The sequence below is a fragment of the Palaemon carinicauda genome, chromosome 35 (genome assembly GCF_036898095.1).
Source record: "Palaemon carinicauda isolate YSFRI2023 chromosome 35, ASM3689809v2, whole genome shotgun sequence".
Taxonomy (NCBI): Eukaryota; Metazoa; Arthropoda; class Malacostraca; order Decapoda; family Palaemonidae; genus Palaemon; species Palaemon carinicauda.
This window is the reverse complement of record NC_090759.1, coordinates 38539748-38555686: the sequence shown is the minus strand read 5'-3', so window position 1 is coordinate 38555686 and position 15939 is coordinate 38539748. Positions and strand designations below refer to the sequence as shown.

The window sequence follows — 15939 nt, the reverse complement described above, 5'->3', positions numbered from 1 at the left end:
TAAGGGCTCATTCGTCTGTATGTGGATGGGACGATCCTTAACAGATACGTCCGCAACCACTGAGGATACATCCGTGCGCCGATCAAGGCCTGCCGAACCCTTTGGTCCTTCGACATTGCTTCTCCCCTGGGCTTGGGAGCTTGCAAGAGGTCCCGGACTGGGAGGACGACTGGCACGCACAGATGTACCCTCATGCGCAACACTGACACTGACACTATGCACATCACTAGCACTAACACTTCCCACTGCACTCTTCGCTTTCAGCTCTCTGACATCTGCCAAGAGCTGATTGCGGTCACTAACCAACGACTCCACCTTATCACCGAGAGCCTGAATGGCACGCAACATATCAGCCATTGCAGGCTGAGCACTCGTAGCAGGTTCGGGAGTCACCACTACAGGGGAAGGAAAAGGTTGAGGGGCATGGGGAGAGGAAAAATCCACAGAGCGAGAAGAACTCCTCCTATCTCTCTCCTTCTCTAACCTACGTGCATATCTAAGGAATTCGTTAAAATCGAATTCCGAAAGCCCAGCACATTCCCCACATCGATCTTCCAATTGACAGGATTTACCCCTACAATTGGAACATACGGTGTGAGGATCTATAGAGGCCTTAGGAAGACGCCTAGTACAAGTCCTAACACTACACTGCCTGTATTTAGGAACTTGGGACTGGTCAGACATCTTGAATTTAGAAGTAGTCAAGGGGGAATTCCAAAATTAAGCAAAGTTCGTTAACCAATAAATCAAATTAATTCCAAAAGCTTGCTAAGCTAAGGATAAAGCTTCCTGAATAGCGAAGGCTATAACTTTAGAGCAAATACATCACCAAATCGTGAACAAAGACTCCAAAATCAACAGCGTATCCAAGTAGGTCTTGCCGGCGGCCGACAGAGGAAAAATTGAGTTCTTGTTGACAAGAAGTACTTGAGTACCTGCTCACAGATGGCGCTGTTGAGTACACCCCCACCTGGATAGCGATCGCTGGCGTATCCCGACCGTAGATTTCTGTCGGGCAACGGAGTTGACAGCTACATGATCATCGGGTAAGATTAATATTGAAAATAAGGGAATAGCAAATAAACTATGCACCATATATCTCGGTATACAGTATGAGGCGACCCCTAGATAAGTCGACCACCAAAATCTGAGTAAATTTTTATGATTTTAGCTAATATCTGAGGTACAAGTTAATATTCAAAACATGCAATACACCCAAGTTATCAGCTAGCTTTAGCAATAGTATAAGAATTGAAATACAAAACTTGCCTACGCAGTAGTGTAAAAGTTGCCATATAATATACTGAACATAGGCTAAAAACTATCGGCATGTTATTACAAATGTTCTACTTACCATATGAAATAATATATATGGTAGTGTTAACATATATCTGTATAAAAATGACAAAATAGATTCCTTTTTCTGCACAATGTTGATTGTAATGTGAACGCAAACGATGGCGTGTGCGTATGGATAAACTCCCATACTAAAACAGCCGATGAGCTCATTATAGTAACTAACAGCCTTTGAACAATTACTTGCTCTTTGCAAAAAGTCTCGTTATAAGAACGCCCATTTTCATGATTGAGCATTTATCTAAGGGGTCATAACCCAAAATCGCAAGTTTCCCTTTGCCCTGTGAACTTTTAATTTGGTTCTAAACTATAGAAGCATAGTTTTTCATAAGAGAAACAGTAAGGCCTTCACACTTGTCAAAACAGTTATTTATATCACAATACTGTCCTTAACACGAGGGAAAGAGAATGCGAATCATGATTGTCCAGAAACAATTCCCTTGAAAAATCTATGGAGCAGTTATCAACAAACAACGAGAAAGAAATCTGTAAACACACTAAAAACCTAAACCTGAGAAATCAGGAGCTAGTGGTTCTCAAACCGAGAAGACATCTATGAACACCACATAATCCTACAGCTGAAAAATCTAGAGCTACGGGTTGTCCAGCCAAAGGCGACTGAAAGACAAGGACTATGTGGCTAGCACTAAACTTCTCTTATTGACACCAACCGCTACACTGTCTCGTTACTTTACTAGTGGCGTCAAGTCTATTGAAAAGAAAGAATATGGGAATTTTTTTTTTAAGTTTTAGAGGTAAATGTAGATAAAACCACTTCCTGAGAGAAGTAATTTGAACATCAGGAGAGGGTCATAGAAATAAATCATTAGTTTGGACAAATTTTAGAAATGTAACTTCAACTAAGTTGACCTATACAAAACATATTTGGCATAAAACCAAAGGTAGTAGCTAGTGTCAATTTTTTTTGCATATAATTACATGATTATGAGTAAACTAAATGGCAAATGAAAAATGACAAACAGTCAGTTGGTTCTAATTGTGTTAAATTTAGACTAAAATTTGTAATAATTCTTTATCACAGACCTTTCTGAACATGTGCAAATTCAAACTAATAATATGACCTTTTCTGTGGATTAGGAAACGAACATCAGAGAAACTAAAAGATTTCTAAAATTAAAAGTTGGTCAACTAGCAAAAAAAACAAAGAACGTAATGGTACAATTATAATATAAGGCAGGTAATCTTGAGAAGACTCGCTTGATGTTAAATCTTGATTGAAGCTAGCTCATCGTCTACTTTCAGGCGATGGATCGTTTGTTTGAGGGTTATGCCTTGCAAAATACTAAAGGATTACCTGCAATAAAAAAAAAAAGTTATAAAAACTGTTACTACTGTACCTTTGATTCCCCAACTAGCAGAGTTTAGTTTTGACTTTTCATATTAAATAGAAAAACTGCATTCATTAGCAGCATGATAAAGTGGAAAGAACAATTTAAATTAGTAAATAGACCACAAAGTTTAGCTCCCCTCTCTTCCCTAAAAAAACCATCAACATATTAGCATAGAATTCAAGTCATACCAACGTGTACAATTACTGGATATCGTCCAATAAGTTACACAGATTGAAGAGTACAAACAACGTATGACCAACGAGACCGTTTCATATAAAATTGTTTTCACCCAAAGTTTTGAAATGATCATTGATTGAATAAATAACTACAAAATATCAAATGGTAATTTATCCAAATTACTAAAAGAAGATATGATAAGACAGAAAAATCATGTTATATAGTTAGTTTGACAATTTGGCATTAATTTTAGCTTTCAACAAGACTTATTAGAATGGGGGCGTTCTTATCATTCAAACCTATAAAGTTGTCTTTTAAAAGTTTTCTTTAAATATTAGCAACAGTGAACCCTTCTCAACAAACAATTAGATATTCTAGGAGATACTATATGTATCTCATAGTATTCCTTGATTCACAAATGCATATCACTTAATAAATTGAAAGCGTGAACAGCTTATCTAATAAACTGCTATAGTTTTATACATAATCTCAAATATATTTCAATCATCAACTTCTTTTGATAAGACTCCAAACTAAATTGTAAAAGATTGTCAACTTTCCCCACAATAGACCCCAGTGAAAATTCTTTCCATTGCAAATAGGGTACAGCTAAAGATAGGAAGGACAACGAACATCCAACCGTTGTAAAATGGGGTATAACTAAGGATAGGAGGGACAACAAAATAAAACGTATCTACTGTACCTGAATCTTAGCTCTGTACTGGATGCCCTTGAGGTATGGGCGAACAACCATGTGGGTGATGGCATATGAGCTGCAATATCAACGGAGCTTTGGTTTTTATTTCCACCTGAAAGATATATGAGAAAATCAGGAATACAAATATATGGTGAGGGGTTGGCAATTTCATCTTATATAACTGCTGTAAACCAGAAAGGTTAATTCATAGAATCTGGCCCACTATGCCTATGCTTTTGAAGATTTAAAAAAAGTTTGCATCTTTCAAAGCTTTTTCCATACATCCCCAGAGTTATTCTCAAAATAGAGTACAAATATGTACGTCACATATTTCAAGTGAATCTGTTTGAATGTTAAATTTGTGATGAGCTTGTATTGTGCATGAAAACTTGTAGCAAACCTTTCTCTCTCTCCCTTGAAATTCAAAAGGCATGTAACTTCACTCAACCATATTATCTAATCTATCTTGATACTGTATCCTAATTGTCAATATTGATGTTTTTTGACAGCTAATAATGAACATAAATCATTTGGGTTAAGGACCAAACCTCTAGGCAAAAGCAGTAAAGCTAAACAAGAATACAAAGTTCCGATACCTAAATGATTTCCATAGTTCTTAAGAATAGACTTAACAGAATATCTGATGCTAAGTAGCAAGATTAGATTGGTTTGTATTATCCAAGACACATGGTAGTGTTGGGACTGAGGCGCCACTCAGTAATCCACACAACCACTACAGTAATAACTCTGATATCAAATCATCCATAACGAACAGTTCAGCGAACAAACAGAATTTTCATACTTTTCGTACCAGAGATCTAACAGATACTTGGAGGCTCAACTCGAAAGAACCTGAAGGGATCAACACATTAAGCCATGAAGAGACAGACATCTATTGACAATGCACCTAACTAAAATCCTCTGAAGAGATATACCAATCAACTAATTCTCTTTCAATTCAACACACTACTGTAGGTATTGCTTTTCTACAAAATATGCACTTCCTTTCACCATTTTTGTATTTTATCATTACTCAACAGTTCAGTAGTGACAAACGTAATTCCTACTAAGCACTTTTTTTTCGTTTCTAGATTCCCGATGTAAACACAAGACCGAATTGATCAACGCTATCTGTTGCCAACGCATCCTACTAACGAGGAAAAATGGTTACAGGAATTCTAGTATCTTTTTGGTCTTCCCTTCATAAAGAAAGGGTGTACCTGTATAAAATAAAGGTGACTAAGTTTATGCATATCTCTCGCCCAGTTCAGACATAAACAATGACGCCTAAGTTTAGTAGTAGCACAGTTTTGAAAACTACTGCAGCAATAAGAAAGGAGATAACTGAAAATGCAGAAAGGGTTCTCAGCATGATTGACACTTTCTGGGAGTACGGTATACCAATATTGGCTGTCTGCCTAATTTCTAAAAATAGAGAAACTAATGTGGCAAATGGAATATAATTTCTACCCAAACAAGGAAGACCATCAACGAAGTTGAGAAACTGCTATTGATTTGGATAAGTGAAAAATTTGGCAGACTATGTTTCAGAGACCATTGTCAGTGTAAAGGCGAGGCAAATGCGATCAGACATCATTGAAAAACATCCTTGGAAAAAATGACACGTACACACTGTATCATAAACTACAACTAGGGAGGCTACACAGAATTGACAAGTTAAAAGAGGGCTGACAGGAAGACAAAAGAAAGGTACCGTGCAAGATTAGAGCAATAACATCTTACAGGATCATAAATGAAGTACAGTATTAGCCCTTTACATCAGTTCAAAATAAAAGTTTCAACTTTTACATAGTTTTCCTTAAGTATTACAGTACATACAAAATACAAATTCCACTTCCAACCTTAAGTTGGTTTTTATCGCACAATAACAATGAAGTGCTGTACTTTACACGTAAGCTAATTTTACAAGCCAAACTACAACACTGGTTGGAAAAACAGAATGCTACAACCACAAGGAAGTGGCTATCCTTTGATAAATCTAGCCAATGAATCCTCTATGGATTTAGCCAGTCAATGAAACAATTGGTGAAATCTGACAGAGGCCCTTTACGTCAATATGCGTAGGAGATGATGATGATAATGGCTCCAACAAGAAAGATAGCCCAATGAGGAAAGAAAATAAGGGAATAGCAAATAAACTATGCACCATATATCTCGGTATACAGTATGAGGCGACCCCTTGATAAGTCGACCACCAAAATCTGAGTAAATTTTTATGATTTTAGCTAATATCCGAGGTATAAGTCGATAGTGAAATCTAACCGAGGCCCTTTGCGTCAATATGCGTAGGAGATGATGATGATAATGGCTCCGACAAGAAAGATAGCCCAATGAGGAAAGAAAATAAGGGAATAGCAAATAAACTATGCACCATATATCTCGGTATACAGTATGAGGCGACCCCTTGATAAGTCGACCACCAAAATCTGAGTAAATTTTTATGATTTTAGCTAATATCCGAGGTATAAGTCGATAGTGAAATCTAACCGAGGCCCTTTGCGTCAATATGCGTAGGAGATGATGATGATAATGGCTCCGACAAGAAAGATAGCCCAATGAGGAAAGAAAATAAGGGAATAGCAAATAAACTATGCACCATATATCTCGGTATACAGTATGAGGCGACCCCTTGATAAGTCGACCACCAAAATCTGAGTAAATTTTTATGATTTTAGCTAATATCCGAGGTATAAGTCGATAGTGAAATCTAACCGAGGCCCTTTGCGTCAATATGCGTAGGAGATGATGATGATAATGGCTCCAACAAGAAAGATAGCCCAATGAGGAAAGAAAAATGTTATTTTCATTAGTAAAATAAATTTTTGAATATACTTACCCGATGATCATGTAGCTGTCAACTCCGTTGCCCGACAGAAATCTACGGTCGGGATACGCCAGCGATCGCTATCCAGGTGGGGGTGTACTCAACAGCGCCATCTGTGTGCAGGTACTCAAGTACTTCTTGTCAACAAGAACTCAATTTTCTCCTCGGTCCACTGGTTCTCTATGGGGAGGAAGGGCGGGTTCTTTAATTCATGATCATCGGGTAAGTATATTCAAAAATTTATTTTACTAATGAAAATAACATTTTTCAATATTAATCTTACCCGATGATCATGTAGCTGATTCACACCCAGGGTGGTGGGTGGAGACCAGCATACATGTTAACAAAGAAGCTAAGTATCCCGTATTTCATTTTAGCAGTTATTCAAAATAACAAACATAAAATAAATAAGTACCTGGTAAGGAAGTCTACTTGAACCATTACTCTGCCTTTATTAAGTACGTCTTCCTTACTGAGCCTAGCGGTCCTCTTAGGATGCTGAACGACTCCTAGGTGCTGAAGTATAAAGGGCTGCAACCCATACTAAAGGACCTCATCACAACCTCTAACCTAGGCGCTTCTCAAGAAAGAATTGACCACCCGCCAAATCAACCAGGATGCGGAAGGCTTCTTAGCCGACCGTACAACCCAAAGAACAACAATAAAAAGTATTCAAGAGAAAGGTTAAAAAGGTTATGGGATTATGGGAATGTAGTGGCTGAGCCCTCACCTACTACTGCACTCGCTGCTACGAATGGTCCCAGGGTGTAGCAGTTCTCGTAAAGAGACTGGACATCTTTGAGATAGAATGATGTGAACACTGACTTGCTTCTCCAATAGGTTGCATCCATAACACTCTGCAGAGAACGGTTCTGTTTGAAGGCCACTGAAGTAGCCACAGCTCTCACTTCATGTGTCCTTACCTTCAGCAAAGCAAGGTCTTCTTCCTTCAGATGAGAATGTGCTTCTCTAATCAGAAGCCTGATGTAGTAAGAAACTGCGTTCTTAGACATTGGTAGAGAAGGCTTCTTGATAGCACACCATAAGGCTTCTGATTGTCCTCGTAATGGTTTTGACCTTCTTAGATAGTACCTAAGAGCTCTAACTGGGCAAAGTACTCTCTCCAGTTCGTTCCCCACCAAGTTGGACAGGCTTGGGATCTCGAACGACTTAGGCCAAGGACGGGAAGGAAGCTCGTTTTTAGCCAAAAAACCGAGCTGCAAGGAACATGTAGCCGTTTCAGATGTGAAACCTATGTTCCTGCTGAAGGCGTGGATCTCACTTACTCTTTTAGCTGTTGCTAAGCACACGAGGAAAAGAGTTTTTAATGTGAGGTCCTTAAAAGAGGCTGATTGGAGCGGTTCAAATCTTGATGACATAAGGAACCTTAGGACCACGTCTAGATTCCAGCCTGGAGTGGACAACCGACGTTCCTTTGAGGTCTCAAAAGACCTAAGGAGGTCCTGTAGATCTTTGTTGGTGGAAAGATCCAAGCCTCTGTGGCGGAAAACCGCTGCCAACATACTTCTGTAACCCTTGATCGTAGGAGCTGACAGGGATCTTACGTTCCTTAGATGTAACAGGAAGTCAGCAATCTGGGTTACAGTGGTACTGGTTGAGGAAACTGCATTGGCCTTGCACCAGCTTCGGAAGACTTCCCATTTAGACTGATAGACTCTGAGAGTGGATGTCCTCCTTGCTCTGGCAATCGCTCTGGCTGCCTCCTTCGAAAAGCCTCTAGCTCTTGAGAGTCTTTCGATAGTCTGAAGGCAGTCAGACGAAGAGCGTGGAGGTTTGGGTGTACCTTCTTTACGTGAGGTTGACGCAGAAGGTCCACTCTTAGAGGAAGAGTCCTGGGAACGTCGACCAGCCATTGCAGTACCTCTGTGAACCATTCTCTCGCGGGCCAGAGGGGAGCAACCAACGTCAGCCGTGTCCCTTTGTGAGAGGCAAACTTCTGAAGTACCCTGTTGACAATCTTGAACGGCGGGAATGCATACAGGTCGAGATGGGACCAATCCAGCAGAAAGGCATCCACGTGAACTGCTGCTGGGTCTGGAATCGGAGAACAATACAACGGGAGCCTCTTGGTCATCGAGGTAGCGAACAGATCTATGGTTGGCTGACCCCACAGGGCCCAAAGTCTGCTGCAAACATTCTTGTGAAGGGTCCACTCTGTGGGGATGACCTGACCCTTCCGGCTGAGGCGATCTGCCATGACATTCATATCGCCCTGAATGAACCTCGTTACCAGCGTGAGCTTTCGATCTTTTGACCAAATGAGGAGGTCCCTTGCGATCTCGAACAACTTCCTCGAATGAGTCCCTCCCTGCTTGGAGATGTAAGCCAAGGCTGTGGTGTTGTCGGAGTTCACCTCCACCACCTTGTTTAGCTGGAGGGACTTGAAGTTTATCAAGGCCAGATGAACCGCCAACAACTCCTTGCAATTGATGTGAAGTGTCCTTTGCTCCTGATTCCATGTTCCCGAGCATTCCTGTCCGTCCAGTGTCGCACCCCAGCCCGAGTCTGATGCGTCCGAGAAGAGACGGTGGTCGGGGGTCTGAACAGCCAATGGTAGACCTTCCTTGAGAAGAATGCTGTTCTTCCACCACGTTAGAGTAGACCTCATCTCTTCGGAAACAGGAACTGAGACCGTCTCTAGCGTCATGTCCTTTATCCAGTGAGCAGCTAGATGATACTGAAGGGGGCGGAGGTGGAGTCTCCCTAACTCGATGAACAGGGCCAGCGATGAAAGTGTCCCTGTTAGACTCATCCACTGCCTGACTGAGCATCGGTTCCTTCTCAGCATGCTCTGGATGCATTCTAAGGCTTGGTTGATCCTTGGGGCCGACGGAAAAGCCCGAAAAGCTCGACTCTGAATCTCCATACCCAGGTAGACAATGGTCTGGGATGGGACGAGCTGGGACTTCTCTAAATTGACCAGGAGGCCCAGTTCCTTGGTCAGATCCATAGTCCATCTGAGATTCTCCAGACAGCGACGACTTGTGGGAGCTCTTAAAAGCCAGTCGTCTAAATAGAGGGAGGCTCTGATGTCTGCCAAGTGAAGGAATTTCGCAATATTCCTCATCAGTCTGGTAAACACAAGAGGTGCCGTGCTTAGGCCAAAGCACAGGGCTTGGAACTGGTACACAACCTTTCCAAAGACGAATCTTAGGAAAGGTTGGGAGTCTGGATGGATGGGGACGTGAAAGTATGCGTCTTTCAGGTCTAACGAGACCATCCAGTCCTCCTGCCTGACCGCTGCTAGGACCGACTTCGTCGTCTCCATCGTGAACGTCTGCTTGGTGACAAAAGCATTGAGAGCACTGACGTCCAGCACCGGTCTCCAACCTCCTGTCTTCTTGGCTACCAGGAAGAGACGGTTGTAAAAGCCCGGGGATTGATGATCCCGGACTATGACCACCGCTTCCTTTTGTAGCAAGAGCGACACCTCTTGTTGCAACGCTAGCCTCTTGTCCTTCTCCTTGTAGTTGGGAGAGAGGTTGATGGGAGATGTAGCTAGAGGGGGATTGCGGCAGAACGGAATTCTGTATCCCTCCCTTAGCCACTTCACTGACTGAGCGTCTGCACCTCTGCTCTCCCAAGCTTGCCAGAAGGTCTTGAGTCTGGCTCCTACTGCTGTCTGGAGAGGAAGGCAGTCAAAACTTGCCTTTTGCGGACTTGGAACCCTTCTTGGACTTGCCACGGTGACTGTCTGCACGGGTACCTCCTCTGCTGGAGGTTCTGCCACGAAAGGGCGGGATGAACCTAGAAGCAGGTGTGTCAACTGCTGCAGGGCGGAAGGGTCTAGGCACGGAAGGTAAGGTTTTAGCCTTACGTGCAGAAGAAGCCATCAGATCATGAGTATCCTTCTGGATAAGTGAGGCAGCCATCCCCTTAATCAACTCCTCCGGAAACAGACACTTGGAGAGAGGAGCAAACAACAACTCTGACTTCTGGCAAGGAGTGATACCAGCAGATAAGAAGGAGCAAAGATGTTCTCTCTTCTTAAGGACTCCTGATACATATGAAGCCGCAAGTTCACCAGACCCATCCCGAATTGCCTTGTCCATGCTAGACATGATCAGCATGGCCGAGTCCTTATCTGAAGGGGAAGTCTTCCTGCTTAAGGCTCCCAAACACCAATCGAGGAAGTTGAATATCTCGAAGGCACGAAAGACTCCTTTCAACAGATGATCTAAATCGGAAAAGGACCAGCAGATCTTCGAACGTCTCATAGCCAACCTGCGGGGAGAGTCAACCAGACTTGAGAAGTCGGCCTGGGCAGAGGCAGGAACCCCCAAGCCGGGTTCCTCTCCCGTGGTATACCAGACGCTCGACTTAGAAGCAAGCTTGGGAGGAGGAAAGACAAAAGAGGTCCTTCCCAGTTGCTTCTTGGAATGCAACCAGTCCCCCATAACCCTCAAAGCTCTCCTAGATGATCTGGCGAGAACAAGCTTGGTGAAGGCAGGCGCAGCAGACTGCATGCCCAGAGCAAACTCGGAGGGAGGAGAACGAGGGGTTGCAGACACAAAATGCTCAGGATACAAGTCCCTGAACAAGGCAAGGACTTTGCGAAAGTCTAAGGAGGGTGGCGAAGACTTGTGCCCTTCAATATCAGAGTGAGGTTCATCCAGATGTGCAGCTTCATCATCCGATACATCATCATCCGACAGTTGAGTTGTGAGTGGCAAAGGCAGAGCAGCAAGCTGAACGGCTGAATCCGGCAGAACGGGTGCAGCGTACCTGCGGATCCAACATCATGCCTCTGCTGGTCGGTCTGCGAGCTGGCAACAACAAAAGCAGAGGGCTGGTGTGTGGGAGGGGCTGCGGTGGGCTGAGGAGCATGCGGTATGGTATGCAGAGCATGCTGTAAGGTATGCGGCTCATGCTGCATGGTATGCGGAGCATGTTGTAAGGTATGCAGAGCATGCTGCATGGGCTGAGGAGAATGCCGCATAGTGCTGGAACCCGGCAACTCCTGATGCGGCAGCTCACGCATGTTAGCAGATGGTGCAGCAAGAACATGCGTCTGGCAGGGAGGACTGCGCATCGGTGGAGGAGCTCTCACAGGTGGAGTGTGGGAGCAGGCAGCCGCAGTATCTGCTGAGCGCACAACCTCTGCGGGTTGTAGGTTAACAGGAGAGGTGTTAACTTTCTCGGCATGATACTCCTGCATGAATGCCGCAAGCTGAGACTGCATAGTCTGCAGCATGGACCACTTAGGGTCTACTGTGGTTGGAGCAACAACAGACGGAGCAGTAGCCTGTTGAGGGACCACTCTACCTCTCTTGGGAGGTGTGCAGTCATCAGATGACTGCGGCGAGTCCGAACTGACCCAGTGGCTACACCTGGGCCGTTGGACTAGCTCGGAAGGGACCTTACGTTTGAGCGGTCGTGAGACCTTGGTCCACCGTTTCCTCCTGGAAACTTCTTCCACAGACGAGGAATGTAAGGGCTCATTCGTCTGTATGTGGATGGGACGATCCTTAACAGATACGTCCGCAACCACTGAGGATACATCCGTGCGCCGATCAAGGCCTGCCGAACCCTTTGGTCCTTCGACATTGCTTCTCCCCTGGGCTTGGGAGCTTGCAAGAGGTCCCGGACTGGGAGGACGACTGGCACGCACAGATGTACCCTCATGCGCAACACTGACACTGACACTATGCACATCACTAGCACTAACACTTCCCACTGCACTCTTCGCTTTCAGCTCTCTGACATCTGCCAAGAGCTGATTGCGGTCACTAACCAACGACTCCACCTTATCACCGAGAGCCTGAATGGCACGCAACATATCAGCCATTGCAGGCTGAGCACTCGTAGCAGGTTCGGGAGTCACCACTACAGGGGAAGGAAAAGGTTGAGGGGCATGGGGAGAGGAAAAATCCACAGAGCGAGAAGAACTCCTCCTATCTCTCTCCTTCTCTAACCTACGTGCATATCTAAGGAATTCGTTAAAATCGAATTCCGAAAGCCCAGCACATTCCCCACATCGATCTTCCAATTGACAGGATTTACCCCTACAATTGGAACATACGGTGTTAGGATCTATAGAGGCCTTAGGAAGACGCCTAGTACAAGTCCTAACACTACACTGCCTGTATTTAGGAACTTGGGACTGGTCAGACATCTTGAATTTAGAAGTAGTCAAGGGGGAATTCCAAAATTAAGCAAAGTTCGTTAACCAATAAATCAAATTAATTCCAAAAGCTTGCTAAGCTAAGGATAAAGCTTCCTGAATAGCGAAGGCTATAACTTTAGAGCAAATACATCACCAAATCGTGAACAAAGACTCCAAAATCAACAGCGTATCCAAGTAGGTCTTGCCGGCGGCCGACAGAGGAAAAATTGAGTTCTTGTTGACAAGAAGTACTTGAGTACCTGCTCACAGATGGCGCTGTTGAGTACACCCCCACCTGGATAGCGATCGCTGGCGTATCCCGACCGTAGATTTCTGTCGGGCAACGGAGTTGACAGCTACATGATCATCGGGTAAGATTAATATTGAAAATAAGGGAATAGCAAATAAACTATGCACCATATATCTCGGTATACAGTATGAGGCGACCCCTAGATAAGTCGACCACCAAAATCTGAGTAAATTTTTATGATTTTAGCTAATATCTGAGGTACAAGTTAATATTCAAAACATGCAATACACCCAAGTTATCAGCTAGCTTTAGCAATAGTATAAGAATTGAAATACAAAACTTGCCTACGCAGTAGTGTAAAAGTTGCCATATAATATACTGAACATAGGCTAAAAACTATCGGCATGTTATTACAAATGTTCTACTTACCATATGAAATAATATATATGGTAGTGTTAACATATATCTGTATAAAAATGACAAAATAGATTCCTTTTTCTGCACAATGTTGATTGTAATGTGAACGCAAACGATGGCGTGTGCGTATGGATAAACTCCCATACTAAAACAGCCGATGAGCTCATTATAGTAACTAACAGCCTTTGAACAATTACTTGCTCTTTGCAAAAAGTCTCGTTATAAGAACGCCCATTTTCATGATTGAGCATTTATCTAAGGGGTCATAACCCAAAATCGCAAGTTTCCCTTTGCCCTGTGAACTTTTAATTTGGTTCTAAACTATAGAAGCATAGTTTTTCATAAGAGAAACAGTAAGGCCTTCACACTTGTCAAAACAGTTATTTATATCACAATACTGTCCTTAACACGAGGGAAAGAGAATGCGAATCATGATTGTCCAGAAACAATTCCCTTGAAAAATCTATGGAGCAGTTATCAACAAACAACGAGAAAGAAATCTGTAAACACACTAAAAACCTAAACCTGAGAAATCAGGAGCTAGTGGTTCTCAAACCGAGAAGACATCTATGAACACCACATAATCCTACAGCTGAAAAATCTAGAGCTACGGGTTGTCCAGCCAAAGGCGACTGAAAGACAAGGACTATGTGGCTAGCACTAAACTTCTCTTATTGACACCAACCGCTACACTGTCTCGTTACTTTACTAGTGGCGTCAAGTCTATTGAAAAGAAAGAATATGGGAATTTTTTTTTTAAGTTTTAGAGGTAAATGTAGATAAAACCACTTCCTGAGAGAAGTAATTTGAACATCAGGAGAGGGTCATAGAAATAAATCATTAGTTTGGACAAATTTTAGAAATGTAACTTCAACTAAGTTGACCTATACAAAACATATTTGGCATAAAACCAAAGGTAGTAGCTAGTGTCAATTTTTTTTGCATATAATTACATGATTATGAGTAAACTAAATGGCAAATGAAAAATGACAAACAGTCAGTTGGTTCTAATTGTGTTAAATTTAGACTAAAATTTGTAATAATTCTTTATCACAGACCTTTCTGAACATGTGCAAATTCAAACTAATAATATGACCTTTTCTGTGGATTAGGAAACGAACATCAGAGAAACTAAAAGATTTCTAAAATTAAAAGTTGGTCAACTAGCAAAAAAAACAAAGAACGTAATGGTACAATTATAATATAAGGCAGGTAATCTTGAGAAGACTCGCTTGATGTTAAATCTTGATTGAAGCTAGCTCATCGTCTACTTTCAGGCGATGGATCGTTTGTTTGAGGGTTATGCCTTGCAAAATACTAAAGGATTACCTGCAATAAAAAAAAAAAGTTATAAAAACTGTTACTACTGTACCTTTGATTCCCCAACTAGCAGAGTTTAGTTTTGACTTTTCATATTAAATAGAAAAACTGCATTCATTAGCAGCATGATAAAGTGGAAAGAACAATTTAAATTAGTAAATAGACCACAAAGTTTAGCTCCCCTCTCTTCCCTAAAAAAACCATCAACATATTAGCATAGAATTCAAGTCATACCAACGTGTACAATTACTGGATATCGTCCAATAAGTTACACAGATTGAAGAGTACAAACAACGTATGACCAACGAGACCGTTTCATATAAAATTGTTTTCACCCAAAGTTTTGAAATGATCATTGATTGAATAAATAACTACAAAATATCAAATGGTAATTTATCCAAATTACTAAAAGAAGATATGATAAGACAGAAAAATCATGTTATATAGTTAGTTTGACAATTTGGCATTAATTTTAGCTTTCAACAAGACTTATTAGAATGGGGGCGTTCTTATCATTCAAACCTATAAAGTTGTCTTTTAAAAGTTTTCTTTAAATATTAGCAACAGTGAACCCTTCTCAACAAACAATTAGATATTCTAGGAGATACTATATGTATCTCATAGTATTCCTTGATTCACAAATGCATATCACTTAATAAATTGAAAGCGTGAACAGCTTATCTAATAAACTGCTATAGTTTTATACATAATCTCAAATATATTTCAATCATCAACTTCTTTTGATAAGACTCCAAACTAAATTGTAAAAGATTGTCAACTTTCCCCACAATAGACCCCAGTGAAAATTCTTTCCATTGCAAATAGGGTACAGCTAAAGATAGGAAGGACAACGAACATCCAACCGTTGTAAAATGGGGTATAACTAAGGATAGGAGGGACAACAAAATAAAACGTATCTACTGTACCTGAATCTTAGCTCTGTACTGGATGCCCTTGAGGTATGGGCGAACAACCATGTGGGTGATGGCATATGAGCTGCAATATCAACGGAGCTTTGGTTTTTATTTCCACCTGAAAGATATATGAGAAAATCAGGAATACAAATATATGGTGAGGGGTTGGCAATTTCATCTTATATAACTGCTGTAAACCAGAAAGGTTAATTCATAGAATCTGGCCCACTATGCCTATGCTTTTGAAGATTTAAAAAAAGTTTGCATCTTTCAAAGCTTTTTCCATACATCCCCAGAGTTATTCTCAAAATAGAGTACAAATATGTACGTCACATATTTCAAGTGAATCTGTTTGAATGTTAAATTTGTGATGAGCTTGTATTGTGCATGAAAACTTGTAGCAAACCTTTCTCTCTCTCCCTTGAAATTCAAAAGGCATGTAACTTCACTCAACCATATTATCTAATCTATCTTGATACTGTAT

At 41.7% G+C, this 15939-nt stretch overlaps 1 long non-coding RNA gene across 1 annotated transcript in view; it reads right to left on the bottom strand.

Annotated features, from left to right (window-relative positions):
- Window positions 1-1640: 1640 nt before the first annotated feature.
- Window positions 1641-15939, bottom strand: part of LOC137627418 (uncharacterized) — a 68205-nt gene continuing 53906 nt past the window's right edge. Inside the window, exons 5-8 of the long non-coding RNA XR_011041159.1 lie at window positions 15468-15573; window positions 14416-14550; window positions 3589-3694; window positions 1641-2671 (exon numbers count right to left, since the gene is read on the bottom strand). This is a non-coding gene — a long non-coding RNA (uncharacterized lncRNA). The remainder of the gene's footprint in view (window positions 2672-3588; window positions 3695-14415; window positions 14551-15467; window positions 15574-15939) is intronic.